The sequence below is a fragment of the Melopsittacus undulatus genome, chromosome 1, assembly GCF_012275295.1.
Source record: "Melopsittacus undulatus isolate bMelUnd1 chromosome 1, bMelUnd1.mat.Z, whole genome shotgun sequence".
NCBI classification, from domain to species: domain Eukaryota; kingdom Metazoa; phylum Chordata; class Aves; order Psittaciformes; family Psittaculidae; genus Melopsittacus; species Melopsittacus undulatus.
This window is the reverse complement of record NC_047527.1, coordinates 139,710,892-139,725,227: the sequence shown is the minus strand read 5'-3', so window position 1 is coordinate 139,725,227 and position 14,336 is coordinate 139,710,892.

The following is a 14,336-nucleotide window of genomic DNA, read 5'->3' as shown; positions in this document are numbered from 1 at the left end:
CTCACAGATTTTGCTAGCAAACCTCACTGATCCTTAGGCAGAACAACTGGTAGAAGGGAATTCCTGGGGAGCTACCATTATGGCTTGTCCTAGAGCATTTCATGTAAAGGTCTCCTGGTAATCATGACTTCTTATGGCCAGCACAGCAATGTACAAACAGTATCCCTGAATTAGACAGTACATCTGGCTCATTTGTTTGAACAGAACATAAATGTCCTTTCCCCTGCTTACGCAAGCACAAGGTTCTTGGCTCAACTTTGAAGCCAATCTTTTTCCTCTGGATGCACAGTCTGGGAAAAGAGCAGTGCACAGACAGAGGGCAATGGTCAGAGCCACCCACAGTGGCTAGTTACCCTCCTGGGAAATATGTTGTAATCATCTTCTCCTCTAAATCTGCTAGATATATTTCTAGAAACTGACTTGTTTTCCTAGTTCTGGGCCTTGTGGGTATGATCTCTGGAGTGCAGGTACATTCATCAGTAGCATGGGCTTTGCACCTCTAAATTAATCGCTCTGCTTTCCTAATTCCTTGGTTGCTTAGACCCTTTTCCCTAGGATCTATGTGCACGGAAGCTCTAGCAGCATGCTAGGATCAGTCGATCAGAAGGGAAGGATATTCTTAATCCCAAACACTTCAGTGTTAATAAATCACTCTAGAAAGAGTACAAATCCTGAGCACAGCTCTCCTGATCTTGAGGCAATTGTAACCCCAAGATTCAGTGAGTTTTCTTCCAGCCTGCCTGCATTTGAGCTCTGCTTTATTTTGTCCATAATCTCCTTCTTCTAGGCTTTACCATCAGCCTCCTCCTTAGCTGTGGTTGGGAGACATATTCAAAGACAAAATCCAGTAAAATACATTTGTTCCCATAGGAAAGAATTTTTCATGTCTGCTGGTTTGTTTGCTTCTATAGTAACACGTTATGCTGTAATCTACGAATGTGTGTGCAGTCCAACATGGGGTGACATTCTTCAGTGAAGGTCACAGCACTATATAGAGGCATTGAGACAAAATGCATTTCATAGAACAAAATGGAGTTCACAGTTTGACAGACATATCCTCAATCTGTCTTGTTGTTTTCTGCCCTAACTTGATGGTCAAAGTGAGTAAGGAAGTGATCTATGTCTCTTCAATAGCTGCAGTAATTTCCTTGTCCCTCCTCAAACTCACCGATGTTCCAAGATGATGTCAACACTGGTCTCTTGTGCAACCTTCTGATCAATGGAGTGACAAGTTATTTCTTTCTCAAGTGAGTCCTAATCTTCTATTATGCCAAGAGTACACAGGTTACTGTGATAAAAGCTTACAGTTTATGACACCTGGTCAAAACAATTATTTTGGTAGTTGTTCCCTAAGGATTTGGGCTGTGACATGTGAGGTTACTAAACTAACCCTGGGAGCAAAGAGATTCCTAACTTGAAATATGATTTAGAGGGCACTGGCTGGGGTTTGGAATTCAGTACATGGTTCTTAAGATCAGTCATCTCTGGAGTTATCTGCCTTTCATTGTACTCTTGTACCTGACTTCTGAGTTGTATAGTTTTCTTAACCCAGGAGCATTTCTGGGTGGGTGTTGCCCATCATTTTGTTAGGCATGTCCAGCTCCTCTCAGGATTTGCTTCTCATAAATCAAAGTTATCTGATCTGTTCTCTTGGCACAAAAGAATAGTCTATGAGGTGCAGAAGTTTCATTTTTAACCTGCTTGTAACAGCCTGTTGAGACAGGATTCTCCTAGGCTATGTTCATTCTGCCTGGAAATAGTTGAAATTATGGAATTTCCACCAGAATTCTTTTAGGACAACTTTGTACCTGAAGAAATCCTTCTGTCAAATTAACTATCAAAGTAGAAGATCCTCTCTGCAGCTGTATGATCATTTCCAACCATTTAAAAGGGAAGGGATTGCTGTCCCAGTTTTGTGGAAGGAGCGCTGAGGATAGCAGGGTAGGTAGCTTGCTCCAGGCTGCACAAGGAGCCTGTGTCAGAGCAGGGACCTGAGCACCTCATATAACTGTTAGGCCAGCCATCACTTATACTGTTTTACTTAGTTATGTCCTGTTGTACCTGATGAAGACTTTTCCAGCTTTGAAGCTGACACCCTTCCATGTCTGAAAACGAGTTGCTGTTAGGGACTTGCAAGTTTTGTACTCTGCAGACCCTAATTCCTCACTCTATTAAACTCAGCTCAGCACTATAGAGTGCTCCAGCTCAGAGTTAATTCGTAACAGCTAGACCTCTAGCAAGGAAAAATTTATCCACTTACAATGGGTTTAAAATAGTAAAATCCTACTTTCTTCAATGTGTTACATCCAGTTCATCAGTTCAAGCACAATTTATTTGATTATTTTTCCTTACACAATCAATCCCTCTTGTCCCTTAGCTATTTTTGTTTCTTCTTAATGGATATAGTCAGTGGGTAGAAAGATGCCCAGTGTTTTACAGATTTTATCTGAAAGGCTGTTTAGATGGATATGCCAGTGCTGATGGTAAGAAGCACAAGCCTGCTAAACAACTAGTGCAAAATAAAAAGAAGGTGAAATAGAGCTTTTTAGCATTTCTTTATCCCAGTGACAGCATGCATGAGCATTATTTGTAGTCTCAGAAGTACTATCCATGGTCCACAGCTTGATGCTTCTGTGGCCAAAATAGCTTTGGGGTTTTATTATCACTTTTTTTCTTTTCACTAGAGGCAGTCTCTCTCTTGAAGACTAGGCACTTGTGAAAATTACAGACTTCTGCTCTGCTTTCACTTTAATGGTTGGACTCAACCTAAATGATTCTCTGATTTTATGATTCTATGATTTCTTAGTTAAGTGGTGGAGGCTGGTGCGATTACCCTGCCTGTGTCCACTGACCTTTGTGGCACTTAGTTTTGGATGCTTTTTCACTTCTAAATATCTTCTCATCCTGTTACACAGAGACTGCCTTTTAAGCTAGACCTCCAGCATCTTTTGATGATAGCTTTACTTAACAAGGAAATATTTGACTGCAAGATGCACACTTAAAACATGATTTCTTGCCCGTGTGTTATAAAACAAAAACCAGACCAAAGCTGGGAGGCTTTTGGGTGTTATCTCCAAACTACTTAAAAAAGCAGTTGCTCAGTTACTCATGTTTATAAAATAGAAGCTGAAATTATCTTATCTTAGTTGTTCTTAGCAGTTGTCCTATGGAGTTATTGATCCTTGGCTGCTCATCTAATGAGCAAACTACACAGTGTACCACAAGTGCATTTCAGTTTTACATGCAAGTGCTGTAAATACTATTTTCAAAGTTAATATATTTTTTTGGCGTTTTTATAGCAGCTTATTTAAAGTGTTATTAATGTTTAGAAATGTGATTTAGGGCTTATTTTATGGGTGTTTGAGTCAGTTTTAAACTCTCTATCTCTTATCCTTGCCTTTATGTTCAGTCTGCATCTATATCTTTTGGAATCACCTGCCTCATTCTGGGTTTGTCCCTGGTTGTTTCATTAATTTTGCTTGCTCCTTAAGTCACTTCTGCTATCTTAATGGAATGGCCTGAGTCCTAAATTGTGAGCCTTTGTGAGTTAGAATATCAACAGTATCTGTTTCCAGACTGCAGGAACTGCAAAAAGTATGTGACTGAGCCTGAAGAGTAGGGACTTGTCCTCTGCATGGTTTTGGGTTTGTGCTTGAGCAGTGCCCCAGCATAGGGTGAGAAATGCACTGCCCCAAGCACAGAGCATGCCAGGGAAATCCTGTGTCTCCACAGACCCTTCCCTGTTTCCACCTTTTTCTGGAGGAAGAAATTTGCTTCTGTCCTGGATTTCAGGGGAAGGACAACCCTGCCTTTGTTCTGTGGGTGGCCAGGAGCAAGCTCCAGGCTTTCCGACCCACCTCCTCCTCCTCCAGAGAGAAATAAACTGTGTAGGATAGCACGCACACTAGTTTATAGTAGAGGCAGTCGGCAGAAAAGCTGTGCTGGGAGGTCTCGCACCCTGAAGCTCTTGGATAACTGTGTCACCTAAGCCACCCTCTCTGCCTTTGATGGAGTGAGAGCAAAGCACAAGGCAAAGCACAGCCCTGTTCAGTGTGCTGTAAGGTAATTTGCTACCAGGCTTGGAGCAGGTATCAGAGCCAGGTCCTTAGGACATGGTCCTGCGCTCAGACACCATGACCAGCTCTGTAGACACTCCAATAACAGTGAGTATAAGCAAACCCACATTTCTCAGATCCCAGGAAAAGGGAGGATGTGGCCGTACTTTACACATCAGCACATTGTTGAACCATCTATGGATTCTCTTGGGTGGGGAGTGTAAAAGTGAGAAGTACCATCACCCCTCTGAGTACCTGAGTTTTCATGGTATGACTCCTGGAAGAAGAGCCTTAGCAGCAGCAAAGGACAGCAGTTTCTGCAATTTCATGTGCTTGACACAGGGAGTCCTCTGACATATTCCTCAGTGTGAACTGAAGCTTTCCGCCTGCAGTGCATTCAGGGCACCTTCCAGGAGAGCATGTAAGCATGTGCTTAGTTCTTAATGCATGGATGATCCCAGTGAGCTTCAGGCATGTGCTGAAATATGGATGAGCATTTGAAGTGCTCAGCATCTCGGGGCTATCAAGCCCCACATGGATCAATCCCAAGTCATTATTCAAATTGTGGGTTTCCAATTCCATGTGTTTCAAAAAAGAAAAAAAAAAGAAAAAAAAAGGATCATTATCTCCATTGCAAAGACAGAAGAATTAAGGTACACAGAGAGGTTGAAGAATTCAGTCAATGTCAAGGCACACGTCCTCAGGGGAAATCCAGAAATATAACCTGTTTCTTTCTGAAACCTGCTCCTGTTCTCAACCAGTGTGATACCCCTGTTCTTGTTACAGCTAGTGACTATCACCAAGCTGGAAATTTGAATGTAAAATACATTTAAATGACTATGCTGTTTGCAGCTTTCTGCCTTATGTATTTTTGCTGTGGCAGTGGTTTCTGCTATTTGTCCCACATTTTAGAGGACAAACCAGTCAGTGGGTTAAATGACAAAATGTTTTTCATCTTATTTAAGTATGTCTCTATTAAAATGTAAACTGCTTTCTTCCCCCTTTTGGGAAAAAAAGGGGAAAAAAAAAAGCTTATTCCTGTAGATGTAGTAAAGTCATGGTAATTTTCCCCAATTGAAACCAGTGACTTTGTGTCTTAGCATCATATACAGCATAATTTATAAAAGTGTGAGCAACTGCAGAATTGTTCTCCTAATAGATTCTGAAGATTCCAATTTCCATTCTGCCACACAAGACTGAAAATCCACTTGTGCTCAGTTATCTGTATCTTTGCCTCATCCTCAGACTGCATCAAAAATCAGGTTCAGGTGCAGGTTAAGAGCATGCATTTACCTCAAGAATATGGGACTTATTAAATATCTCTACACAATTAACATCACCATATCAATAAGAATTATCATTATGTCCTGTCAATCAGGTGCTGAATTTTGCTTCGGGGAAACAAAACAATTTAAATTATAGCAAGTGCCCCCCCTTCTTTTTTTACATGCTTCTCTTAAAATTGGATAATTATGTGGCTTTTCATTAGATTCCTCTAAGCATAATAGATCACGATATTCACCCTTTGACCTTGGTGATGAATGTTTCTAGTGAAAACATGTGACAAGCAGTGTTTTAATGAGAATAAAATACTGAATATCTGTGAGTCTCACATAATGAAAGTACAAAAGCAAGAATCACAACTACTTCTAAGGCTGCAGTGCAAAATGTGTTCATACAACAATTCTGACGGATTGGCAAAGCAACCCTTTCTTTTTAAAATTGTACCAACAAACTTTGGTATCAGATGCAGGGACAAAGGCAAGAAAAGACAAAGGAATCTTTGTGTTCTGTGTAAACTCTGTAGGAACATGAGAAGTGGTCTCTTTCTGTGCTGTCTAGGCATGTTGCTACACAAAGCTCTGCTTCTAAGTTTCCCTAAACATCTCAAAATTTTATGTGTGTATTTACCCTATGAACGAACGATAAATTCAGCTTGTTTCCAATAATTTAGAGTGAGGCTAAACAGGTCAAATTCTGCCTCATGCAAACAGCCACACACAGTAGTCAGTGAAATTAAAACACTGGTGATTATTATTCAGCGTGTTTATAAAGAATTATGTTTGTGGACTGACAAAGATGACATACCAGTCATCAGTGCCAAAACAGTGAGGGGAAAAGGAGGGTTGGCTACATCAGAAACTGTTGGCAGCTGCTCTTTTTTTTTGCTGTTTAGCAACTTGGAGCCCTACTGCTACAATTCAAAAGCAAGCTTAGAGCAGGGTTACTTACACCCACCTCTGCTACAGTCATTTAGACCCTGGTCTTGTTGAAGCAATGAGTGCAGCAGAAATGTTTGATTTCTAAGATAATTATTTTCCGGTTTGATTCTGTCTTGGCTTTGCATGTGTTGGGTTGGGTTTATGTTTTTTTGTTGTCTTGTTTGCCTTTTGTTTGATGTCTGGAAAATGTTTATAGTCTGAACTATCATCTTTGCTAACCAAACTTTCAGTCAACTGCTGAAGAAAATCCTTTGCTTCTTATTTCTGGCGGTGGTTCATCTTTGATTCAAGGTCATCTGCTCCTTTGCATGTAATAAAAATGGTTTTTAGTCTGAAAACTTGTCCCACAAAGACAGTATTTTGTCGTAGACTTTTGGGACAAGGATTTTAGCTACACCTCATGCCAGGTTCTCTTGAGTTATTCCATTACTGTCGTTATTGGCACAACATTATTCTGAAGCGAGTACCACATGATGGAGAGGGAAATTTGGCCTCTTGCCTTTATTAACCTTTCAGAAAATTTGGTCTAAGTTATTGCTGCTCTTATTTAATAAAATGAATTACATAACAATAAATATTAATAAGGAACAACAGCTATAATTTCCCCAGTAGTTGGGCAATAAAAGTCTCTAAGCAGCTCCATCTGAAGCCAGACCTTCTGCTCGCACTCATGAGGAATTTGAGGGCTACAGCCTGGTCCAAATAAACAAGATGAAAAGTCAGGAGATTTGTACGGTAATTTGAAAACAAAATGAAAAGCCAGCCTAAGTACAAAGTCCTATTTCTCCTTCCCCCTGTCTGTAAGCACCATGGATGATAATGCACTTTAAGGGAATTTAAAGGATGAAGAAGGCCTAGCAAGCATGCTGTGCCAATAAGCAGATGCATTTTCCACGCTTTCTATGGGATGATCTTGAGAGCAATTCCACAGAGGGAAAGATGTGCCATGGAGTTCCTTTACACCAACAGCCCTCCCCTCTTGGGTTAATCCTCCCCATCAGCTGGTCCACATGGCATGTGGGACTGAAGCTGCCTTGCTTTGCCAGCTGTGTGCTGTCACTCCTTTTCTAGCCCTTGTGTCAATACAGCCCCTCCTGCATGGGATCACTGGGCATGGGGAGCAAGCAGGGGACTGCAGGCAAGGCTGGCTTCTCCTGAGCCTCTGTGCATTAGTGTCTGCCCCGCTGCATTTTACAGCAGTTTCAATCACTCAAATATTTGGTCGTTCAAGACCTGGGCACATGTCAGCTGTGAAAATAACCAGAGAGAAGAGCGTGCTTACAGTAAGGTTGGATTTTCATGCAGGTGAATCATTAAAGGCAAAATAATCATATTGATTATTTGTTGCAGTTGTCTGAATTGAGAGCTGTCTCCTAGCAGATTGAAATTTACTGTGACTGATGTGATCTCATAAACTTAGATCATAAGGAGAATAAAAATGAAGGATCTTAAAAGAAAATTACCCCAAATAAAAATGTTAGTGTCAGAAACAAGTAAATAAAAATATACTGTATGCATTAACCAATGTTGTCTGCTTACCCAGTGACTATCATTTAAATTTACCACAACAAATATTTTGAAGTTATACTCCAGTGAATTTCTCTTTAAGGGGAAAAAAAAAAAAGAAGAAAAAAAAGTAGAAAAAAAAAGGAATCAGACTTTGGTCTCTTGAAACTTTTACAGAATTCACAAGTATGCGAGAGGAAGGTTCTTGGAGAAATAGACATTCCTTTTTGGAGAACAAAGGGATGCACACACTGTAATCAGCCACACGTAATTCCACAGCTTGTTATAAGTTCATGGATACCTGAGGTTTAGTAACATGGCATCAGTGATGTGATAGGAGACTAATGGATTTCCCCAGGTAGCTGATGAATCTGATAGATATATTTAAACCAGCTGACCTAAAGGAAAGCCTACCTGCTCATGGTAGGATTGACATCTTGAAGGATTTGAGATTGACTGATGCCTGTGACTCTTCAAGCCCAGCATAAATAATGAATAATTATGCCAATAAATCATATAAATAATACAATAGCTGCCATTCTAGTTCATTTTATGTCTTTGGTTCCCATTACAGATCCATTCCTTTACCCATTCACTAAGCCTTTCCTTATTCTCCTGTGTATACTTTCTCATCTTGATGTCTTTGGTTTGGACTGTACTATAGTGCTTACCTGCTTTTGGTAAGAGGCACAGAAAAAAGTCATCCAAGCAGCTCACAAACCTGTGCCAGTAAAACTCCTGGTATAGACATAATTTTACTGGCAATAAAGTCATTTTGCTGCAGTAGCTAATTTTATTCTGGGAGCTGGTATATCATCTCGTAAATTACAGCAACAACAGGACTTCTGCCAGCTTTACTGGTAAGACTGGCTGCCAAAGGGATTTCAAGATGGTTTTAACAGCAAACCATTTCTCTTTCAGCTCCGACTCTTCTTTCCCCTAATTTTTGCTGTAAGAATCAGCCACACAATAAATGTAGCTGACCCGGTTTTGACATAATTTTACTGAATATGCAGACACAGACAAGCTGTATCCCAGCCAAGAAACCAGAAGTAAGTGATGGATAGTTAATTTAAAGAAACCCTGATACAGCTCAGGGAAGATTTTTAGTATGTGATCAACAAATAACAATGAGCTCCAGATATGTTTATTTGTGTCATTTGCTGAGGCAGATGTGGGATTTACAGTCTGTGGGATTTACAATAGGTGTGTAGAGGAACCTGTTGTTGATTCCTGTATGATTTTGGAATTAAGACTGTTGCTGTCTTGTACAGAAGGAGAATCAGAGCCTCTCCTTTTCCTCTCCTTATCAGAATTAATTGGAAACTCTGCAAGTAGAAGCTGATGTTAGGTTAGGAGGTGTTTTCCTCGTTATGGGATTTTCCTCTTTCAGGGACAATAAAGAACTTGCTCTCCAAGGTTTCCCTTGCTGAAGTGGCACACAAACCCATGTTAAATTACTCTATCAGCTTCCTCAGGCCAGTCCCCATAACCACCAATTATGTTTCATAGCCTTAAAACACGCACAACTTTGCCCTCCAGCATCAGCAACACGTGTTTTTGTCAAAACCTCCTGATTTGCACTGGGGCTTAAGTCATTCCTGAAGCCTGCAGTCATGCGTGGAGCTCAGCCAGGGCTGCCCGAGCCCATCAGTGCCTTTAAAGCACACAGGCATCCCATTGGATTGGGGATCCTGTGGCTGCTCTGTTTCCAGTAGTGCATCTTCCCTAAGACTGCCTCTCTGAGTCGTTTTTTTCTAATCATTCTTCTAAGTAAAGTTAGCAGCTATGCCCCCTTTGAAAACAGTTTTGCTTAGACTAAGAAGCTGTCACAGTGCTGAGAAAGCTGCAGCTTTAACCAGATTTCATCTTTGTGTGTCACTGCTCATGTCAAAGCATAAATGTACTCAGACATAAAAGTTGTCCTGCTTTCATCAAGGGAGCCAGCCTGCCTTCGCCTAGTTCTGCTTGGTTAAGCTTGTTATTTAAATTGTTAAAATTGAGACATCGGCAGTAAATTTCAGAGAAGATATAACAATTATTAGATACAAGCAGGGCTCTTGTACTTGTGAACATATCATGCCCTCCATCCACACGGAATTAGCCACAAATAATTTACAGCAGTTTCTTTAAGAAGTGTGCCCTGTAGTACTTGAATGACATTAAATCACAGTCATTCCCAACTGGATCATATTTCCAACTTTAAGATAGATTTGATGCTCGTCAGCACCATGGCTCAGCACTCCAGGGGACTACCTTTTAAACCTGCCAACCCTTGAAGAACTGCTCTTATATTCCCAGTGCTGCCTCTCAGCTGAGATCTGCAAGGGTCAGTGTCTCCAGTATGCCAGGCCAGGCAGTGCTGTCACCCTTAGGAGGGTGTTCGGGTGACCATGTGCCATTCAGCTTCCACAGGAAAACATCTGGCAGCGGGAGGCAGGGACTCACATCTTGCTCTGGCAGCTATGAGCAAGAGGGGTCACTGCTGAGGCTGGAAGGAAAAAGCAAGTGTCAGATGGAAGGAGAAAGTAATATCAAAAAGTGGCAACCTGTGTGTCTATAGGAGTAAAACAGGAGACTTGTTGCTCTTTTCAGGGACTGTACAGACAGTGAAACTAATTTTGGTTTTCCATGTGGGCTAGACTTCCACACGAGCTTCACATCCCCACAGAGATGAGCAGGTTAGTAGGTAATAGGAATATTATGTTAGGTTTTGCAAATCTATGCTGCACAATGCTATACAAGAAGGGAAAAGAGAAAGGACCAGCAGAAAGTGCTTGTAATGCTGTCTGTCCCCTGCCAGGGAGTGTCCCCTTTGGTAGTGTCACATCCATCAGGTCCCCACAGGCACAGGATGAAAACAGACAGGTACCTGCAGTCCAGAGATGAGCAGGGATTTCTAAATCCCTCCCACAGTTTAGGTCTCCCAACACAGAACCGCAGCTCTCCTGTGCATTTTTGCAGCAAGCAGAACTGTAGAGGGTCCCCTTTCAGCACTATATGGGACACCCAGGCAGCCAGAGCCCTTGAGTAGCACAGTGTCAACAGCTTTCCCCCTTTCCACACAGAGAACTGGAAAAGAGATGGAGACTGTATTGCCCTCCCTCTTGTACGATCAGCACTGCTGTGGAGGAGAAATGGAAGGCCGAGGAGTGATTTGTGCCAGGAGAAGACCAGGGACACACTATATCTTCTTTGAAACACCTGTTAAAACAGGGATCAATACATAGCTCACAGAGTTACACTCTAGCTCCTGCCCTTTACTCACAGTAGTATGAAGGCTTCTGTCTAAGCTTATAGAAATAGAGAACAGCAATAACATTGCCACTGAATCCCAAAAGCACTGTATTCTAAGATTTAACAGCCACAGGTCTGTGAACTCTGGCAAGGTGGCCTGGATGGCCCTGGAGAGGGAGAAATGGGAAGGCTGATCAGCCCTGTGTTGTTGGCTTTATAGAGATAGTTAAGAAATATTCTTCCCCTGGGATGTTCAAATCCAGGCACAATTTTTTTGGGGAAGGGCACGTAGCTCTGAAAAAAAAGAGGAGGGGAGAAGGGCTCTGGAGCTCAGTAGCTCTCTCTGTGCCCAGGTAGTGGCCTGGCAAAATGTAGTCGCAGCTCATTTTCACAGAGGCAGCCTTGCACGAAGTCATGAATATTAGGTGGCTAACTACATCTGTAAAAGCAGGAGGGTGGTCCTGCTTGAAGCCAAAAACCAGAGGACTCTTATATTCCTGCTCAAGCAGGACTTGTGTGATGTATCCAATGCCCTGAGGACAAGCTGCTGTGTTGTGCCTGTTGCATCCAGTGTGTGTCCCAGATGCCTTGCTGACATTGCTCATGTACAAACCATCTGCTCGGCCCATTCACAAGAGGTTGACCCACCCTAGACACATCAAACTGGCCACTCACCCTATGCATGTGTATCTCTTTTTTTCTCCAGGACACCCAGCTGCTCTGAGGCATATTGAAAGAGCTGTAGCAGAAATGCATTTCTGGGCATGTCTTGATAGACCAGTATATGTGATTGCCTGAGAACTGCATGGTTCAGGTTAGGGGTGTTGACAGTAAGGGTAAGGGATACTGACAGAGCTGCTGGTGTTCTTGCCAGAGGTGGAAGCAAGGAGGGCAATGAGGGAGGAGATCAAATGAGAGGGATGTTGTCAACTTGGACTTAAAAGGCAAAGAATACAAGAAAAGCAAGAGTTAGTAGTTTAGAAGGCTGTTTTCTTCTGCTCCCACATTGAATGATGGGACCATTCTTCTCACTCCTGGGGGCATTACATTTTATTCCAGTATATAGGAAATTTTCTGTCTCCTGCAAAGGTTGGAAAGACAGCTATCATCCCATGACCATACCAGAAGTCAAGGCCATTGCAGAAGGAGCTGAGCTGAGAGGTGGGAGCCTAGCACAAAGACTGTTCACCCATCCAGGTCTCTCTGGAGTACCTGAGAACTGGATTGTGCAAGCAGACCTGCTGTCTTTGAGTTCATTTCACTTTTACCTCCCTTGAGTGAGCTTTGAATCATTCAGATGAAGCACCTGAGCTGAACCCAGCAACTCTCACCAAGTCGTACTGTGTAACTGAGTGCTCTCCCTTGCTGGGCTGATTTTCCAGAAGGGAGAACCCCAAGATCTCCTTTCTGAATGGCTTCTGCACCTTGCATGAAAGTGAAAATGTCAAGCCATTTTTTAAAAAAGCCAAATCACTCATACAAAAATTACCCACAGAAGCCCAAAGTGTCATTCTCAAGGGAATGCTGCTAAAATAGCCTGCAAATGCCATTGGGCTTGGTTTTCATCTTTTCTTTCTCAGTGTGACTATGACATGTGTTGGTATTTGCTTTATGAGATAGCAACAGACTTAGGACATTTCAGAAAATACAAGGAGACAGGTAAACATAGTATCTGCAAAATGATCAAAGCCAGCATAATGCTGGCCTGGGTCTAACAGGAAACAGCACTGGTACAAACTGGACACATAACTTCAAAAATGTCATGTCTTGTTATCGGCAATGCGACTATCCAATCCTTGGTTAAAAGTGACTGTAAGCCTATGGAGGGAATGCAGTGTTTCACTCTCCACAGGCATGATACAAGTTTCCAGTATGTGGCATCTTCACTTTGAAATATCATGCTAACTAGGTATGGATGCTGACAACAGCCCAAAAATCCCAATGGCTGGCTGGTGCCCTGAATGGGAGAGGAAAGCTTTGATTTCAATTCTCCTGGCCTGCCTCCTCAGCTTTGTCCTTGCATGAGCCCCACCGCACTCCTGCTTCAGCCTGAGCACCAATAAGCACATTTTACAATTGTTTGCTAGGTTCAAAACACTTGAAACATTTCAAAGCACCTGACATCCTTTCAAGTTAGCTGCTAAAAAACTGAGCGCAAACAGAATGGGTTTCAGAGAAGCTCTGTCAATCAGTGCTCAATCTGTATGTTCTCCGAGACATTCCTTATCCTGGCTGATTTATTTCATATTAAAAGGGCTGTCAATCTGTATCACAAGAACAGGGGGGGTGGAAAAAAGTGAGTGATGTCTGTGACTTGTTTTGTTTATTTAAAATGATATTTCCTCCCTCCTCTCCCCCCCCCCTCCCTTGCATTCTCCCTTACCCACCCACCCTCCCCTCTATTTTTCTCTGCAGGTATGGCATGAGTGTTGTATACCACATGCATTTAAATGAGAAATATATTTTGCAAAGCTGTGGCAGACCCTTTTTTTTAATCCATCAGATATATCCCTTTTACCATCTGATGGCTTGGCAACAGGATCATCTCTCTTTCAGTTAAAATAAATGGGCCAGTAAAGTGGTGGAATATTCACTGTGCTGAAAAGACTTTACACTAGTTAATGTACACTGCGTGTTTTGGGTTTCATTAGAGCAGAATACTAATGATGTACTGCATGTCTCCCCACGGCATCACTTTATTGTACCAGCTGTATTATTGTTTTATATTAATATATTGATTATTGTCTTTTTCTCTCGTGTGTGTTTTGTCTCCTAACTTTTTTCTCCTGGCATTGCTTACCTATGGCAGTTGGCAGTTGTTTTCAATATCACATTTTTGGAATGGATGTTGATATTTATATGATTTCTTTTGTTTTCCTCCATGTCTCCAAAGTAATTAATTTCCCTTGTTTGCTGCACAGATGTTGGAATATTTTTCAGTGAAACTTGATAAAGAATGACACCTTCACATGCAGGTATAGAGGAAAAATGGATCAATATCTTGGCATTTCGGATTCCAAGGGGGGAGGTACCTGAACTCTCAAAAGACCAATTCCTGGGGCTGGACAGAGGCTGAGAAAGATCTGATTTGTGGATTTTTTTTTCCACAGCTTGGTGGACTGCTAAACTCAAAGAGCTTTATTGCTGTAGCTGTGAGATAACCCCTGCACCTGGGCTGGGTGGCTGTTCTGCTCCTCTGAGAAAAGGAGAGGTGAAAGCTAAGTTACCAGGAATAATTTGTAATTTAACAATAAAGGCACCATCACTTTGATCCATGTCAGTTCAGCAACTAACACCACATGACCTGGTCCAGACC